Here is a 20,692-nt window from a genome sequence, read left to right on the forward strand (position 1 = left end):
TACAGAAGTGTGGAGAAGCTCCTCTTTGTACAAATGCAGCTACCCAGGATGAGCCAAGAGGAATCAAAGTACGTTTGCATTAAGCCATAGTGGCTCGATGCACTGCAGATCTCCTTGTGCTGCCCGAGGGAGCTGCACAATCTCTCTGCCTTCAGTCTGACAGCAAAAGAGTGAGAATTTGGTAAGAAGGCTCATGCTCCTAACTCATTACTGCTTTCACAAGGAAACAGGAGACAGAGTCCAGGCTAAGGCAAAATACCTGTCGGCTGCTGAACCATTTTCCACAACAAAGGGGCTCCAAGAGAAAGCAGAAGTCCAAATACATTCGAGGTTATTTACAACTGTTTGCCTTTTGCCCTCAATGGCGAGATCTCTGCACTGACCCTGGGGAAGTGCTGCCAGCAGACAAGGACTGAAAGCCTCTATCCTGCAGCATGGGCACCACCTCATGACTGAGGTGCCAATGCAGGGATTAAAATGGTTAATGAGAGAATACACACATGCAGAACAGAAACAGCAAGGGCAAGCACAAACAAGGAAGTAGTTTGTCCTAAAAAATTAATCATAATATGAAATAGAATCCCTGACTTCCTAAATACCCATCAAAGATTCCATGCAGGGGGCAATCCTGCATTGAATCCCCTTGGCTCCATTGGACTGGGAGAAACATGTCAAGATGTCACTCCTCAAAACATATTTCCCAATTTGTTGGGATCCAAGGTCATCTCTATCTTTGACAAAAAACCTCAGAGCTTCCCACATAGCTTCATTTTCCAGTTGCCTTTGCAGATTTTTTTTTAATTCTGAGCTTGGCCAAGAAGTGTTGTTACACAACTTGAGCACAAAATTAGCAAAGTGATGTCCTGCCAGATCTTTATTACATTGTGTAAACTTGTCATAGGAAATCAAAATAGTCATCACTGGCTCTATCATTGCTGCTGGGGGGGATTTTTTAAATTATGTGAAAAATACTGTGTTCTACCCTCCAGAGAGCATCTTCTAAACCTCAGCACTCACAGCTCACTGAGGGCAGCCCTTCCAGCCCCAGTGGGACCCCAAAGAGGAGATGCCTGGTTTCTCCCAACCTTGCAGAAACAAACCACAGCTGTGAGCTGAAAGTCACTGTTCACAGTACATAATGCAGATGGCTAAAACCTTCTAGCTGAAAAACTAATTTTTTTTTTTTACTTCTTTGTATCAGAAAAAAAGGAGTTATTAAAAAGTTTTTAAATTTTAAAAGATTAGGAATGAAAGATACCTCACATAGTGTAAAAGCAATCTTTTACAGAAGCAGTCTTACAAAAAAACCATTTGTAATTAGAGAACAAGCTCACAGACAAGCACTACACTTAGCATTAACAGAAATACTAGGTGGAGATGGTAGACCTCATACCAAAGCCAGGGCTTGAGAACAGCATGACTGCATCTGTATTGAATGCTTAGATGGGAAGTCATGTGAACTTAAATCAGTAGCCTGAAACTTATGGGCCACAGCTTTAAAGAGTGCTGCTTGGGCTAACTCACATTTTGGCAAAGCTGCTGATGTGCCCCAGGAGGCTGTCAACTCATCTGCAAGCTGACAAGGTGATGAGACAAATAAAGGGTCTGGACAGAACAACAAAGTAGGTACTCATGTTGTCACCAAAGTGACTAAAGAAAGGAGATTCTTCATGGCAGCTCACTGCCTGTCACTGAAGGACTGCTCTTCATTTTATACCTGTTTCTCAAAGGTTTTGTCTACAGGATACCCTCAAAAGAATCTCACACTCTCTGCCCTGGATGGAGGTTAGCACTTGAATAAGTGCATCTTTCCCTTACACCACATGATGCTCAAGGGCATCTTAAACAGTTGACAATGCCCCAGTGTTCATGTTCACCTTCTGTCCTGACAGTCAGCTAGAGATAGAAGCACTCAGAAATTCAGTCAGCAATATGGCAAATGCTGGGTCGTTCAAACCAGGTTACCTTCTAGAACTGATTTTCACACAGGAAAGCATCAACATGGAAAGATATTCCCTTATCTTCTGTGCCTCATTGAGTCTCTGGTCTCAAGTTCTGGTGCAGTATTCCCTAAAGACCAAAGCACTAACACTGGAATGAAAACGGGAGCAAAAAAAGAGGTCAGTGTGTAGGTGCCATTTCATTGCCTCCAGACTTCAGAAATGTTTATGTATGTATTCATCGCCCCAGTTTCATTATTTCTACAAGAAATATTTTTCCAGGAAAACAAACAAAACATCTCTTCATCTCTGCTGCAATGTGTGTATAAAATATAATTTTTCAAATAATGTGAAAATATTACCTCAAAGAAATTCAGTGAGTATTCTGTTTGACACTGTAGCATTTCTAGCTGGGTTTCAAGGTCATGTCTCATCTATTTCACCCTACCTCTAATTCCTCATACTCAGAAAAAATATGTTTTCCTCCCAAGTCAACCTGTAAATCCTCTCCCCATGTTCTCACTGCAAACCTCTGCTTAAGGGAGAAAGTCTAGAACTGCAAAGAAGAAAGGACAGAAGGAAGGGGGAAAACACCACAGCATTTTCTGAGAGGTAAACAAAACAGAAATCAAACAGCTCTTCAATATAAATGACAGCCCCTGGTGTTTTCCATATTCCCTATGTACAGAGATGGGAAAAGCTTTTCTTCCTGTCCGATAGAATATGTATCTGTGGACTGTTACCACCAACCTTAAGTTCTTCAGATAAAGAATAGCAAGAGTTAACTGCACTACATGCATCATCTCACACTGATCTTATAGATATAGTTTCAGCTGTCTATGTTCTGACAAAATCTGGAGTTTTAAGAGTGTAAACTGGTACTATTCACTAGACATTTTTTCCCCTCAAAATCTTTCTGAAAACAAAGCACAAGAGAAATTGTTCACCCCTACATGCAGATGAAGATTTACTGTCAGGATGGGACAGGAGGAAAATACACCTTGCACTCAATTTAATAATTCAGAGAGGTTTTTTCCCTCCATATATGCCCCCATGAAAGGGACACTGAAACAACAACAAAAAAGACACCTTTGAGCACAAAGGCTATCTGAATGGCTTCAAAAATGACCTGTTCTGACATATCCTGTAGCAATAAGAAAAGTGAACCACAGAACATCCTATATGCTCTGTCCCTCACAGGGCTGTCTGAGGGTGGCAGTGCCACTGGCATGACACAGCAGTGGCAGGCAGCCCTACATGCAGCCAGGCACCTGTTGCCTATGCTCTGCTTCACCAGGGATCCCATGCCTCTGCCTCCTCCCTGGTTGCCACTGCAGTACTGAAGGAAGTGTGGGATTGAAGAGCAGCATCAAGGCTTTGAGAAGAGGAATTGTATCAGCGTTAAGGATTCTGTGGAACAGCAGCACCTGTTAAGAAAAACAATTTATGTCCAAGGATTGGACAAGCAGATTCAGGTTTTATGAGGCAGAGTTTGGGATCAGCTTCCCTCTTCAGCTGCTTTGCTGAGTGAGCAAAGTCAAGCATTCTTTCTGTTATGCAGAATTTCTGCTTCCTTGAGTTTAATTAATAATCTGCAAGATTTTGGAGCATCAGCAGTAGGTCTAAGGACTTCGTCATGTCGAGGAATGTGGGTGTGGGCATGATCAAGGTAATTTCAGGACAGCAGGAAGCAAAACTAACTATCACTTCTGAAAATATGTTCAGGATGTTTTGCACTGGATTAGGCCCATTTCAGAGTATCCAGCTTGGAAATGCACATTCACTGCTTGCATCACCAGGAGGACCCAGAACCAACATTTTTGCTGAGCTTCTGCCCTCTTGCTTGTACCCCATGGTAATTATTGGAACCAAGGAGGGAAACCCCAACCCAGCACCTTCCTTTGTTTGCAGGACCCTATCTCATCACTTCTTTATCCTGCACATTGACCTGGAAATTAACTTAAATCTTCTCACTTTTAGAAGACACATTGGATTTCATCCCCACTGAGTGCCCAGCAACAGCTCAGACAGACAGAAGCATGACTATAGGCCTATCCCAGGACAGTCACAGCATAAACACATTCCCCTGGAAAAAAAATGCTCCTTCCTCCAGGGCCAGTAGTCATGCAGAAGAGGGGACTGGAACCAACGGGAAATGCTGCATGCCGGCATTCGTCACTCAGTACTCCACCACCTCACCTCACCATGAAAGGTGGGTAGAAAGGCAGCCATCCTTTGCACAGTACTCTGCTTTCCAAACCAGCCTCCAAGGGAAAAGGAAGCACCATTTGAATAAGAGTCTGAGCTGGTCTGTCCCAGAAGAGAGTCACTCATCCTCCATAATACTGGCAGTAATAGAGAGCACCTCCTGCACCATAGCAATGATCCTGCAGCAGCCACCACTGCAAGGCCACAAAGGGATGAATGCAGGGGAGGGGTGGCAGTGATTTGGCCACATGCTCTTGTTCTGCTTCATCAACCTGGCCCACAGTTCATGGCTGGACCATAAGCACCACTGCAAACAAGCTGGCACCACCATTTTATCCTAAAGTGTCTGTCACATGGCAAAGTGAGACCACAGTCTTCCATTTGCAGTTGCTGCCTAAATTACTTCCCATCAGTATTTAAGTCATTCAGCAAATTAAATATCTCTTGGTACCCATAGGCACTGGAGCACTGGAGCAAGAGATGGATGCTGAGGTCTGAGACAGTGACCAAGACCAGATTTGGAATCCCCAAAACATAGCCCAGCAAGACAAGCTGGATACTGCATCTCTGCTTAGTTCTTCTATGAGAAACAGTACTTATCAAACAGGAAGGACAACAGAGCTGTGACGCACTTGTGCCCCATAGCTTAACAGATATTCTAGACAAAAGACAGGATAAAATACCTGTCATTTCACACAGCTAACTCAGCTTGATGCAGATGGTGGTTCCATGAGTACCTGCAAGCATATCTAGAGTGCAGGAAGCAGCGGTTTGTGCCACAGCTGATTTCCCCAATGTTATCTGCAACATCTGTCAGAAGCAAGGAAGCTGCATTCAGGGTATTGCCTGTATTGCCTGCCAGCAGGGTTTGGATGCTCCCTGGGAACCACCTCTCAGAAGCTAACCTAAGTCATGGAAAGTGCATTGGGGAAAGGCTCTGTTCCAGGCCACTGGAAATACATCTTGCAACTGCAGGGGCCATCTGCTTTGCTGGCCTTTCTTGCATAGGGACAGAAGGTCTAGTATTGTGTGTACATAAGGCAACTACTAGAAACTGAAATTTTCTTTTACAGGTTCCACAGACTTATTTCAATTTGCTTCCAGACAGTTTGCTGGTAGATCTTAGATTCCTGAAAGAGGTAACATGTTGCTGGTAACAGAAGATCGGAAGATCGTGCCTGACAGAAAAACAAAAGGACAGAAAAACTCTAAAAAGAACAGTGCAAAGTAATAAGGATCCTTGATAAACAATTATAATTACTATCAAACAAGTTCATCAATCAAGGTATTAAAACAGGATCTGAAAGCCACCTCACTGGGAAAAGGTGAAGGGAACTGAGTGCACCCCTAACCTGTGCTCTGTCACCAGTGTAAGCATTCCCAAACCATTCAGATTCTGCTTCTGTGCAGAAAGTTGTGATTCTCTGGCTCTGCTGTTTTCTTCAAGCCTATGCTGGGACAAATTTCCTTTCTCTGCAGAATTTGAACCAGTCAGCCTTGCCCAGGATTACTGGCAGTTTCCATGAGGCACAGAGCTGTGGATCATGGCTGTGTACAATTGTTTTGCAGGTAAGAGCTCACATGTGGTGTGGGATTTCCTCTTTTCTCAGATATTTCTCAAATTCATGAAGTTCAGTCCACGAGTGAGGCCAGTTTGGCATTTATCAAAGTCCTTTTCACAAGTGTTTTTTACACAGCCTGGCACACTTACGGGAAGGCAGCCAGGCACACTGCATTGGTGTCTTGCTTTCTGTCAGATTCAGAGTGAGAAATAGAATAAGAATGGCGTATCTCATCTTATTTAGAACAGTTCATGTAGCACATTAACACTAATGACAGGAATGAGCAAAGCCTAGGAGGTAAAAAGGATTTTCTTTGCTGCAATGTACATTTCTCACATCATAGAGGCCCTGTGCCATATGAAAGCTCAGTCCTGCAAATCTGCAATGTGTGAATGACCTTACATGTCCAAAGAGGCTTTTTAGGTGACTTGAATCAATTAAGATACGGAATTGCACAGTAATTAGCGAAATTCATCCAGTCCTACTGAAGGAAAACTTCACCACTAGGGAGCACCAATAGACAAAGTTTTTTAGATTTTCTGTGTTGAAATAAAACTACAAATATAAACTATAAAATGCATTTAACAACGTTACAATAAATATTTTAAATTGCAATTTTTTATAACTACCCACTGAGAAACTAGATGAATCAGAAGTAATGGGGCAAGAGATTTTAGTTTATTTGATCACTAGGCAAGTCCTGTAAATGGACACCTACTCAGAGCTCTGCTGATTCATCTCTGCAATTCATGGATAATTTTTTGAAGTTTCTGTATGATTGGTAACTTTATCATCACAAACAACAACAACAACAAAACACCAAACCCACAAATAGCAGGCTATGAAGGAGTCTTTCTCTACCAGAGATGAACTTTCTAAGTCAAATCCTAAGCACATTACAGAGCCAAGAGAACAAACAGCTTGTTTTTTTCTGTGGCAAATCAAGATCAGAGGTGCCTGTCAGTGTTTGGCAGTGACTCAGAGGCAGACAAAGAAAATTCAGAGCAGTAGCTCAAATCCCAGTTCACACAGCAGAACTGGCTAACTAGAGATGGCTGCTAACAGCTCACCATTTACACCTTCAGTTCCTCTTCCTCTTGCTAGAACCACATGTCCTCCTTATCCTCTCTTTCTCTCTGAGTTGGACACAAAACATCAGCATTACTGTAAACATCTGTGCAGAGTGGGGTGACATCAAGAAGGCACCAGACTGTGCTTTGGCTGTTCTGGTTTTATCTGTATGCTCCATCAGCCAGGTTGCACCAGGGTGTTCAGGGGCCTCACAACAATGAAATGTAGACAAAGGTTCAAGTTGACAAAATTTTGACTACTAAATGTTTGTGATAGATATCAAAACATAAAATAAACTGATTGTTAAGGTAATATTTGAAATTTTATCTTCTGTTTCTGACACTAGAAGATGGGATTAGACTCAGCAATTCAGGGACTCAGGAATCACTCCAGTTTCTGGTCTTCCTAGTCTTTATTTCCCCCAACAACCAGGATGTGCGTCATTTGAAATATGCCCTGGCATACCTCATACTAATTCCCACGAAATAGTAGAGGTTCAAATAGAGGTTATTCTATAGCCACTGCTCAAAGGAGATCTCCTCTGTGTTTGGAGGCATAGCTGCAAGGACATACTCCAAAAAAACATGTTTGTGCCATAGCTATCAAAAGATGGGTGATGCAAAGCTCCACAGACTTCATGCAGTGGATGACAGCACACTGAGCACTTGTGTGAAAGCTGTAGTGGTTATTTCATGGAAACTAACCTGCATTCATCAAGCCTGCCAGGGTAGTCCATTTTCAGTTAAATTAAGGCTCTTACCTTTATCAGTGGCATGTTATTTCTTACCTTGTCCTTCCCAACAGAAACATCACTGTAGTGAATGTGATATAAATAGCATAAAAAGGTGTAATTGAATTCTGTAGGAAAGCTCCTGCTCACTTGCCTATTACAATGACACTTAAGGTGACATTCATGGTCACATATGGAGGGACAGCTTCTGTGCTGTGGTGCTGCTGGGCTGGCCAGGGGTGCCAATCCCCATCTGAGGACTCCATCCAAGTACTGTGGGTTTGAGGGAAATGGGACTGGAAGAAGTGGAGCAGCTGAGGGGAAATTAAACTGAGAACTGTAGTTGCATACCTGATTTATGCTTGAGACACTACAAAGCTGGATAGGAGAAACCATACAGAGGGTGAAATTCTTGAAGGTTTCTGGGCATTCTATGGACTGTAGAAAGCAGAAATGAAACAGTGCCCTATGTTGATAGATGATGCTTCCCTTTTAATACAAGAATTACTAATTCCTGTCTTAGGATATTTATTTCTGACCTGCCTTTATAGCCATGGCACCCCTCTAAAGGTTTTCTCTACAAAGTGCTTATGAGCCACACTCTCAGTGGAACAGCCAAAGTCTGATGTCAGGCAGGAGTGCATGAAAGGAGTTCCTGAGCTGTGAGGGGTCCCAAGATCTCTGTTGCAACTCTGCTGTGATTTGAACAGTGGTATTTCTGAGCAGACCTAAAAATCAAACCATGGCTCTTGTCAGCTGAGATGCAAATGTTAAACATCAGGGCAGTCTGAAAAGATTTTACTCTGGCTAGTACACATGTAACCCAGCCTATACAGGGCACTGCTAGCTACTAAAGAGCTGAAGATCAACCTCAGCTTTGTACAAGAGCCTGTGTCTAACAGGACTGCCTGCTCTGCAAGGTCCCAGAGGCAGCAAACAGCTTCAGCAAACGAGGTGGGTGAACTGCCAGGTGCACATGAAGGCTGCTGACCTCTACTCACTTGCACTCATGTCATGAAATACCCCTGCATGCACTAAAACACCCTGCTTGCAGTGATTCTGACCATCAGCTACCAGAATCTGCTCACAGTTAGCCTCCTTCAAACAAAGCATTATATGGATCCTACTGCATTTTTCCAAGATACAGACTCCCCTTTACTGCAACCACCCCATGGGAAGAAGGGAAATGGACTAAGCCATCTTTGCCAAAGCTTTCGGCTCTCCATGGACCAACTCATGCCCCTGTCCCTGTCCTGGAGACAGGCTGTGTTTCTAGACATCAGCTGCTGCAAGACAGTGCTGTTTGTCCAGGCTCCAGCACTGCTGAACCTGCATTTTGAGAAAGGCCCAGCAGAACAGGAGGCAACCCTGGCCTGGTGCTAATGAACTCAGTCACAGCTGCATCACTGTAAACCTTGTTTCAACACCATTCAGCTCAGAGTAGATATTTTTATTTCATGCTGGTGCAAGTGGGAAATGTTGAACTCTAATGTGCTTGCAGTGATTGACAGGCTCACAAGGGGATCCAAAGATATCTCACTATCTATCTGAGACAGCTTTCAAAATCAAGCTTACAATAGTCAATCCTTCTTTAGGGACAATGAGTTTAACAATCATCCCAGTAAACCAACACTCACTTTACAAAAATAATCCCAGAGGGCAGGGAGTGAATTCAGGTAGGTTTCAGCCCCCCTAAGCAAGCCTCAGTGAAGATGGAAGATGGTTTATGGTGTACCTGTTCTGCAGATAAGCAGGAGACTTGAGGTATTTCTATAATTACATTATGTGCCCTTCTCTGGAAGCAGTGGCTATTTTCATACCTCAGCCCAATAAAGGAAATGTGAGAGGCATCTGTGCCTTGTTTATAGCTCCATTAGCCTTTCTTGAACTGTAAATTACTTGGCAGTGGCTGAGACAAAAGGGAAAAGCAGGGCTGGATTGCAAAGGAAAAATTTGAAGTTCACAGCTAATTCCAGCCTTTCAGATTTTACTGCCTAAAGTTATAGCTCCTTTGAAAATTTACTCCATAATTATAAACTCATTGGAAGGAATCAGCAAATTTAGTATATGTTTAGTTGTAGAACAGACTACTATAAAACACACTTTTTCATATATTTTCTTTATAGCCTTTCAACTACGATAATTTTCTATAGCAATCTTCACTCTTTTACTTTTCATCAGTCAGTGAATAAACGAATGAGTTTGAGCTCTGCCTGGCACACTTGAAGCTTTCAGAGAGAAGGGAGCTAGGAGCTACAATAAATTGTCCCATTTCAGTCCCCTGGTTTAACCACAATGACAATACTAAGAGAACATAAAAGCACAGCCTGTGAGGACCAGCAGCAGGATGCACAGTGCTGTAGTGGCATCTGGAGCATTATCAGTAGCACAATTGTGAGTAATTGCATTAATTGCCTTTAATTACACTCTGTGACCTAAAGCAGGCTGCTTCCAAAAAACATGACACAATACTAATCATGATGGGTTTAGAAAGTAACTTGAACAAGTATATGGTTAGATCTTTTTAATGAGAGCTGCAGCTGGAACAACAGGCATGTGCAAGCTGTATTTGTGTGCCTGTTTTACAGGTCACCCATAACAGAAGTAGAGGAGGAAGCAGAAGATTTTTATTCACAGAGTGAACTCCATACAAAGGGTAAATTTTGAAGTGATGTTTTGCTTTCCTTTTCCTAAATGTGACCTCTTTCTTCTGCCATTAGTGTCGCTATCCCTATAGAAAATCTTTAGAGGTGGTGGGTTTCACCACAGTTCCTGGTGGATAGTACCATCTTTGCCAAGGGTACAATTCAAGTGGTAAATGACCACAGGTTTCCACAAATCCTGAAAGGATTCTTTTTGTCAAAGTCAGTTTTGTCCCCTTTTTAATTGCAGTTCTGCAAACATAAATAAATGTTTACATGCATGAATTTTTGCATTGAGGCAAATCTGCTCAATGCTGGACAGAACCTCCTAATAAAAGACAAAAGTGGAGGAATTGCGCTAGAAAGGCATTCTATAAGCTCTCCAGCCAAATCTTAGTATGGACCATAGCTCCCAGTCAAACACCCCAGCAGAGCTGGAATGTTCACAGGTGCACATGTGCCTCAGTGCAGGCAGACAGGCTTTTGACGTGGTCTGCTCGTGGAGACAGCATTACTGTTTCTCTGTCACTCTTGTGTCATCCAGCAGGATGGAGCTGCTGGTGTTGCCATGCCACCTTTACATCACTCACCTGCAATTATGGGAGCTGGACTCCTCTCCATGACTCAGAATGTTTTATTCATGATCTGTTTACAATAAGACAAAGCACAGGAAACTCTGATGATACTGGAACTGCTTTGCATGCTAATGGCAAGGGTTTCAGCTGTAAGTCTCTAATTCTCATGCTTTACACTGACATTGCATGTTTGAAGGAGAGTTACATTCTGAACTGCTGCATGGACATTTATCTGCACATGACCTGCGTGCAGCGTGCAGCTGGCAGTGTAAATTTGGTGTGCATGCCTCGGTATAACAGCATACAAAAACCCTTGAACACCTGTATGGAGTTGGGGGAAAAAATTATACACTATGTTTTATGGTTCAAGCAGTCTCCTCCTCACTCTCTCCATCAAGCTCCTTCAGAGTGGTGACACCCCCAGGCTGACCCAGCTCCCAGCTTGGCTACCTCTGAGTTGCACTGTAAAGCCTTCCATACCCAAGAAAATAAAGGGGGGTCTATATTATGCCTGCATGGTCTACTCATGCTGCTATTTCCTCTGTAGCAGACATAGGTGGAAACACATACAGTCAGACCGATGAAGAGAGAAAACCAACTTCTGCCTCACCCCTCACTGTGAATATTCATGCAGACACAGGATGTCCTTTGCCCTGCCCAAAGTGTCAGTAGATCCTCAGTGAGTCTTTTTTGAGTTTCTGATTTTCAGCCTTACCTGTATTGACACGTTCTGAGGTGTTCAAGACATGGATCCAGTAGGTCATACTGTGATTTTGTTGGAAGTCTACCCATCATATGATTCATAGTTTACATTTATTTTTAGTTGTCTTAAAAACTGCAGGAGGCATATGTACATATTTATAACAGAACTCAGTGGTTATATGCAAGTGCCAACAAACATAACAATCAACTGACAGTTTGACCAGGATCCATATAATTCTTCTTACCTCCTACTTTGGAAGCAGGAGGCAAATAAAGGAACTTCAAATCCCCATTACCACTATTTACAAGTAACTGAAATCTTGACCTTTCTAATTGGTTTCAGAACCAACCAAATCACTCTGGAAACCAGCAGTGAGTCTCTGACTCCCTCAACTGTCCCTGGAAACCCTAATCTAAGGCCTTGCTCCTATTGTCATTGAAGTAATTAAATTAATCAAAGTGTAGTCCAGACAAGCAAACATCAGGTTAGGAACTAGAAATTACAACACTTAGTCCCATACCTCCTTTTCTATGGATTATGCCAAGTCACTCACTTTTCTTGCCCTTTTCTTCACATATAGACTCAGGGGTTTCTTTGCCTACTTAAAAAAAAAAAAAAAAAAAAAAAAAAAAAAAAAAAAAAAAAAATCATGCATCTCCTACATGATCTTCAAGTTATTAATTTTCTTGGATAAAGACATCACTGACAGCCAGGCCTGCTTCTCATCACAGATTCTGGAAGGGCCTGGACTTCCCTTCTCACTGCCTGCAACTGTATGAACTCATGCAAGAGAAAAGAGAAGACATTGCTGTGCAGGAAAAGGGAATATACCATGAAGGCTTTTGTTCTGTGCTTGTGAACCACAGGGAGAAATCTGCTGATGGATGAAGCTGGTAAAGATTCAAGCCTACAGTGCCCTCTGGAATTTAACCCCCCAGGAAGGAGGTCCCATGACTAACACAGCACTCTCGGGCCTCTGGTGCATCATCATTGCTAAGTGCAAACATTTTGAGGCTTGCTTTCCCACCCACACCTCCTTCACTAAATCCACCTATTCCCAGTGTTTAGGCATGGACAGCCCTGCTCCCAGATTCTTTAAATAGTCACAATATGTAATCAGCACAGCTGTAACACTCATCTTTCCTTGCCCAGATGGTAATGCAGCAATGACCTGCTGCCACTGTCCCCCCATGGGTCCCTTTCTCTTCAGCCAGACAGTCCTGCATGCACTCTCTCAGTCCTATTTGCACATAGGCTTGGCACCACTCTAGGCTGCCCTGCCTATGGTTTCTCCTTCACAGGCTGCCCCATGCTGCCATCATGGCCCCACAAACTTGGCACAACAAACTGCATGTAGACCTCATGGTGATGCCTTGGAGAGGCTACCTAGAACAGAGGCCAGACAGAGTTACAGAATAAAGTAGGTATTTATTGAAAGGCCTTTCATATCTTGGGCAGTGCAAGAACCTCACAGAAGCTACACCCAAGTTGGGGACAACAGTCACTGTTTTCTCAGACAGATACAACTTTGGTATTGACATATCAGGGGTTAATTGTCCAGTTACAGCTTCAGGTAATGAAGTCACATTCCCATAGTTTGCTCCCCTCAATTTACTCTTGTTTATACTTTTTGGGCCTGAGGCTGCAAAAATGACTTTGTTTCCCATCTGAGAAAAGTTGTTTTGTCTGACCAAACTGTGAAGAAAACACTCTTCATATCATACAGTACAGGATCTGAAAAATATAAAAGCTAAAACTTAAGTCATCAATGATGTATAGAAAAGGCTATTCCAAGATGGTCAGTTTGGCTATACAGGTTCCTATTTCAATGTTTGAAGTCAGTCTTGGTGAAAGAACCTGGAACAAGCTGAACACTTACTGCAGCACCAGCATATTGCAATTGTCAGCCACACAGAACATTACATGAACATTTGCTCAACACCACCTTTGCCCTGTAAAGATAGTCATAATGAGAGGGTTTTCAGCACTGCTAATGATGGTGCAGAAAGCTGACTGCATCACTGCAGTAATTTAGCCCAAGGGAACCTGTAGAAACAAATGAGGCAACATATATCACAGATTTGCCTTCTTTTTTCTGCTATTCACCCTGGCCAATAAGGTTATGCAAAATATCTTTCATTTCATTACAGGCAATTTGAGTCATTAACATCAAGCTGACACTGTAGTGTTAATTCTGCTTTGCAGAGGTAAGAAAATGGCCAGTGACCTGAATTTTGCATAGACACAGTGTAATTGCAATGCTGCAGTCAAGGTCAGTTCCATCTCTGGGTATAAACAGGCTGTTCCTTCAGAGAAGGATTAGAAAGGTTGTGCTGTATTGGGTCTGACTGAGGTAAAGTTCACAGCCCTCATAGTGCTGTGCTTTGCACTGGTAGCTGGATGAGAGTTAATAACAGAGCAGTGTTTTGGTTACTGCTGAGCAGTGCTGTCCCTCTGACATTCCTTCCCCCACCAAAGGGGATGGAAGTGGGCAAGATCCTAGGAGGGGACACAACCAGGCCAGCTGACCCAACTTAGCCAAAGGGATATTCCATACCATGTGATGTCAACTCAGATATATAAGCTGAGGGAGAGAGGAGGAAGCAGGGGGTTATTTGTGAGTTTTCAATGTTTGCCTTTTGTAGGAACCATTACCTGCTGAATCCCTGCTTCCCAGAAAGGGTCTGAACATCGCTGCTGATGGGAAGAAGAGACTGATCTTTGTCCTCTTTAGCTCTTCTGAATGCAGATCTCCACTCATTTCTTTCTTTTTCCTGTAATAAAACTGCCTTATCTCACCCTGCTGGTCGTTCTCCATCTTATTCTCCCCTCTGTCCCAGTGGGAAAGGGAGTGATAGAGCAACTGAGTGGGCATCTGGCACCCAGCCAGCATCAACCCACTACAGATGCTTACAAGAGAGGTCATAAACAGACACTAGGAAGAACAGTGAGGAACAGTAAAGGACTCTTCATTTCAAAACTGTTTTGGTGTTTTGGGATCATACTGGCTGGATTTTTGTATTATTATTAAAATAAGAGCAAATCTAATGGGAAGCTTCTCTGTTTGTGTCAGACGGACTCAATGAGTGTAACAAAACACAACTATGAAGAGGAGGGATTAGTAGAGCAAGTTGGAGCTGCAAGTTTGGAGAAGCTTATGATAGAAAAGAGGACCATATTCTGTACCACCAAGCTCATGAAGGAATTTTATTTATTTTGAACAAGATACGTAAAGGAAAAGTTTTTGTATCACCACATTAACTCAGCTTCATTTTCACTTATGAATGAATGAGCTGAAATTCAGCTTTACTAACAGGAATTTGGTTTTACTGTTCTGATGATCATAAAATCCTGGTGGAAGAATTAGAACTGTTGAGGAAAAAAAGGATCCATGGCCTACCAAAAAAAAAAAAATTACCCAAAATATGAGCTATCTGTTTAAACATGAACCAGTTGATGTCTCACAGTAGCTGTTTATGTAGACTGCCCTTTTTCTAGAATGCTCACAATTTGACTAAAATGAAAGATTATGTGATCTGGAAGTTTTAGGACTATTAGATTAAAGAAAGTAAGATACCACCAAAACTATATATGGTGGATATGTAAGACACATTCAGCACAGGAGGGAGCTTGTGCTGAATATTCTCCCAAGAGGAATCACAACTTACTTGATACAAATATAGCCTTGAGCATGCGTGTGTGTTTATTATAGCCAGGCTTACTGTTTTCTGCCTAACAAAAGACAAGAATGCTGAAGAGGTGCTACTATAATATTTATTTAGTTTCTTAAATGTCACTTGAAATCTCACTGCACTGTTCACTTAAGAATTTATAAATATGAACAATTACCAATCTTTTTCAAATTGTCAGGGATAACCATGAAAGCCAGATCTACAAGAAGACACAGCAGAACCTTGTTATCTGCACTCAGAAGTGTGATTTGCACACCCACCACCACTCCCTGTAAGGAGAAGAAAACACTGCTATTTAGTGCCTTAGTATTCAGTGCTAAGTCCAGGGCTAACATATTGTCAGATTGTATGGATCAGTGTAAGAATTAGTGTTTGTAGTTCATGGCAATATCAGTTTTAGGTCACAATACTGCTGAATCAAGCAGAAGACACAAAACAAGCCATGCCATTGTTAACAGTGGCTGGCACTGGAAATAATGCAGTGAGTGCTTGCAGAGTAAGTTATGGACTTCAGGACAAGACAAGTCTTGTGTTTGGCTCCTCAGTGTAGAATGTTAAGGGTTGCTGACTGCGGTAAAGCAGCAGCTCACCTTGATTTAAGTCTTGATTTGTTTGAAGTACCACAAACAGATTTCAAAGTCTGGTTGGTAGCACTAAGGTAAATCATGCCCACAGCCTCACAGCTGTTCGCATCACACATTCTTTGCTTGTCAAAAGCCCTTTTTCACCTGATTTGATCCTTGGGCAACACTGGGAAAGGAACTGTCACAGACTGATGCAACCCAGATCCTCTAAATGCCATCTGAATTCAGTGAATTTCAGTTTCACAAGCATAGTTTTGGGTAGGAAGAGAATGGAGAAGGAGGGAATGCTGTCCTGAAAGTAAATCTTTTCTTGTCCCTTCCCCACAAAGAAAAAAATTCCATACTAGAACTTATGGTTTGAAAATAGAAGAGCCAGTAGAGATGCCTGAGGACAGCTCTAGTTCACAATTAGCCACTGCAAAATTCCTGTGAAACTATCAACACCAGTTAAACAATCTCTTCATGGGAAATGCAGGTTGCTCTGACAGGGAGTATTTTGAACCACTGATGATTCCTAGGGGGATGGATTCAGTTTGATAAAACATAAGTGAGACATAAACATAGATGAGACCCAGAAAATAAGCTTATACTTGTGCTATTTCAGTAACAGCAACTAGACCACATGGATTTTATAATAACTAGGATGTGGGTCCTTAAAAGATGAGATTTGCGCAAGCCCCAGTTTAGTCTGAAGAATGAGCTCATTACAGAGTCAGATGTCTCTCCAGAATTTCCTGAAAATTCTTTCAGCGATGCACACATGTGCTCAGAGCTGCACAGTTCACTACCTTCAAAGCAACAGGATCCCTTTAGCATGGAGACAGTGTTTCAAAGGCAGTAATCTTTCTGCCATCTGAACATACCAGCAGCAACACATGGGCACCTGGACTTGCTGTGGAGCCACACTTATATCCTGACATGACTGGGAAATAGCAGGAAGGTGTTACCCAGACAAGAGAGTCAGCTGCACCTTTGAAGAAAAAACTTTGAGATACAGTGAAAAAATAGAAAAGCCATCTCCATCAAACACAAGCAATTAACAGGCTCTCAAATAACGCAACTTAGATACAACAGTCAGTCAAAGAAAATCCTGCTTTTAAAAACAGCTTGAAGGCAAAGAAACTGACAGTCACACTGTACTTTAAAACATAATATCCTTTGCAAAACGATGCAAAGCTTCCCTAGCAGATAGCAAGGCTGTTTCTTCTCATCCCTGGGCAGTTGGGCATGTGCGAGACCCCAAGCCTCCACCACTTCTGCCCCCAGCTGCTTGAAAAATTCACAGAGAAGCTCCCATCCCTAAGGCTTTATGCTTTTTCCAAGTGAATACAAAGTGTTTGCAAATTAAAGCACCCATATTATCTACGCACTTTGCAGAGGTATAAATGTTTATGAACCAAGCTCCAAGGCAAAAGGGAATAACAAGGGCACAACCAGGGCACAACTCTACACCAGAACTGCTCTAAGAGGCAAGCACAAGACAATTATCCATTAAAAGATCACACATGACCCCCAAACAGGGTATGCAAATACATATCAGAGTCAGCATCTGCTTGCAGAGGGTTTTCTGTTTGGAAGGTCAACGTGTTCTGAACCATCTGCCCCAGAGGTTTTGTACAGCAATTCAAGGAAAGACGTACAAGAAAAAAATAGTAGACCATTAAGATTTGTCCTCTCTTCTCCTTTACAAATCGGAAGCTACCCATCCCCTTTGTAATCACAAAATAACAATATGACAGTGCCCAAACCATTTTGCTCCTTTCCAATTTCCAAACTTGTCCAATTTTTAGAACAGTATGGACTAGAATCCAGCTTTCTATTTTCCATGTTTCTCAGTATTTAAGTGTTCCATGCAACCTAAAAAAGCCTCAGGAGGAGAGAAGGGAAGAGCTAAAGACCAGCTGCCACACAGGCCTGTTCACAGGGAGTTGCCTGGGGTTGAAGCCCAGTGATCTTGCATCACAAAGATATTTGTCTAATGTGACACATGTTAGCAACTTTGTGTTGAAAAATCACGTGTTTCTGGAAACAAGCTTCAAAATGGAAAAAAAAAACCCAAAACAATTTAATACCTAATCTTGTAAATTATAAAAACACAGGACATAAAAACCTCTTCGAAGGAGGTCCTCTGTCTCCTTTAAGTGCATGAAAGTGCTCACACTTCTGACACTGATGGGGCAGAATCACTGTTTCTTTTTTTCTGAGATAATGAAATATATAAAAAATAAAAATTCATAGACTTACTGACAAATCTTTGTAAAGATAGTTTGGTTCAGCTCCTTTTCATGGCTTTTCAAAAAAATTGACAGATCCTTGCAACTCAGTAGGGTAAAATCCAAATGCATCAAAATGGCACTCAGATCACTAATGCTACAGTGTTTATCACTTGCCTCTAGGTAAGAGAGAACTTCTACAAACCTGTGAATAAATCCCATTTATATTTATTAATAAACTATTTCTGAACATGCACTGGGTCCCACCAGATAAAACAGACCAAAAGGTAATACTGATATTTTGCCCCCATGGAATTCCACTAAAACACTTTCTTACACTCATCTGATCTAAGCAATGCTAAAATGCTGTAATAGAAGCTGCCAAACATTGCCACAGCACACCACTGGTTAACAGCACTGGTTAAGGCTTTTGTCCTGTTTATGTCCATCATACCCAAAAAAGAGAAGAAAAGAGTGCCTTGCAGCAGTACCAGGTCCAAGCATTTTGTTTGATATCAAAAGTGAGACATTCCAGTCCCATTCTCTATTATTCTACTCAGTGCTATGAAACTAAAAGTTATCACAAAAATAGTGAGCATAATTCTTCAAGCTGTTTATTTAAGTTTTTGTGACGGTCAAGAGATTTCTTCTGAATGTCTAGAAAAAGGATCAATTAAAAAAAAGTAGCAGGAGGTTCACTGACTAATTTAGTAAAATGTAGGCAAGTTCTCAGTATCAGTAACATGGTCTTTCAAATTAGGCTTATTTTTCACTCTAAGAGTTGTATTTATTTAATCCAAAATCTTATCTTCATTGCACAAAGAGAACATCAGAGGAAAAGTTCCTCAGAGCTCTCCTTTGATAAACATTATGATTACAGGCAAATTAAAGCACTTTACACATACATATTTGTTAACTGCAGCCTTAGCACAACTGATGCTTTCAACGTACAGAAGGAACAGCCCTGAAAACTGAAAAGCAGCTTCATCATAAATTGGTGATTTACATTTCTCTTTGTCAAGCCCCTTTTAGTTGTAATTGAGGACTCAAGCTTTAATTAAAAATAAAGTAAAGTGAAAATGACAGCCATTTGTGAGCAGCAGTAGCCATGTTTTCCCCCTTACCAGCAAACAACCCAGGAAGGGTGCATTTGCATTTGCTTTTATCTGCTCCTATTTCTGGTTTAAAATCCCAAATTCCTCCTAGTCAGGATAAACTGCAGCCAGAATTTATGAAGTCAGAACTATTTAGCTGAACCCTTAGAAACTTGAGACCCTACCTGATGTTCCTCTGGACAGAGTGGATAGGTAGCCCAGGGCACCAGCTCTTAATAAATTATTGCCATCAGCTCTTAATAAAAGCCAAAAGCCTAAATTTCTTGTATTTTAAGTACTCTGCAATTGCTGGCTGAGTTTTTCATGCTTCCCTTCTCCAGTAAATGTAACTAGCCTTAGTCCTTGCTGAAACATCAAGTGTACTTCAGCAATTGCTAGCAACATGTGGTAAAACAGCCCTCATTAGCTTTCAGTGGCCTTGACTTGCACAACCTTGGCCTTGCTGCTCTCCAAAGAGAGGGCAGCTAATGGCCCTATCCTGTACCTCTCGCTCACCTTTGCACTTGCAGGCTAAAATCACAATGTTCAGACTATGTGGTCAGTTCCTACAGTGGTACTGCCAGATTTGCAAGAAGCTTTTTGAAAACCTTCCTCCTGCTTTCCTTGCTACACACAGACCAATTATGCAGATGTACAAAAAGTTTCAGCCAAGTTTAGCTTGCTAATTTAACTGTTGCAATAAGGAGAATATAGATTACCTGATTTTCTTGCAGACTGTGTTGTCTGCACAAACAGATGTACAGAGTAATAATCCTTATATTACAAAAAAGCACCTGATCTGACCATATTAGAGCTTTAGTGATGCAGTAATTCAAGTAGGTGACAAACTCATCTCTAAAATGTTTGATTAATTGCAGCGCTGCTATTTTGCACAAGTCCATGAATCGTGGATATGATTACCTGTTTGTATAACTATGTAGTTAATCACCCCGAAGCATTCAATTTGGCAGTTTGCTTTTGATCTGGAAAAGGCTATCATAGTCCTTGTTTCCTTGAACATGGAGCAGGAAGACATAATAGCTTGTTAGATTGGACTGTGGAGACAAGGCATGTGGATTGATTTGGTACCAGGCCCTGTGACTAGCTTTGACTCCAGCTAAAGAAGTACTCCTGGCTCTCCACTTGCTCTACATTACATGCACCACACAAAACCGTTGTTACCCAAGTGTGGTCTGGGTAAATATCCAGTCAGTCTTATGAAAATCAGTACATCAAATAGATGAACAAAGATACAACAAAATCTTTTCCTCCCACAAAGTGTTTTCAGTAGCTGAAAATCCTGTCTAGGCAAGGGTATTAGGAAGGATTATATATGGAAATAAATGAAGCTGAAGTATTCTGTGACCCTGTGATTAGAAATCAGAAGGGTGCTCAAGGGGGTGCTATCCAAGCAGGGCTTATCTTCACATGCATGTAATATGAATTAATTTTTTTCTATTCATTACTAGACAAGTGCTATCAGATTTTGATTTGCATGAAAGATTACCTTATTTACTAGCAAAAGTAGTATTTGTTTCTTTCTGTTAGGAAACAATTGCTCCTAAGCCCTCCTCCAGCACCAAACTATTCACAGCACAGAAATTCCATGAGATGAATCTACTGTCTCTATATTAGCAACCTTCAACAAATTTATTTTTTGTGAACCTGCCTAATCTTC

Source organism: Sylvia atricapilla, chromosome Z (genome assembly GCF_009819655.1).
Source record: "Sylvia atricapilla isolate bSylAtr1 chromosome Z, bSylAtr1.pri, whole genome shotgun sequence".
In the NCBI taxonomy this organism is placed as follows: domain Eukaryota; kingdom Metazoa; phylum Chordata; class Aves; order Passeriformes; family Sylviidae; genus Sylvia; species Sylvia atricapilla.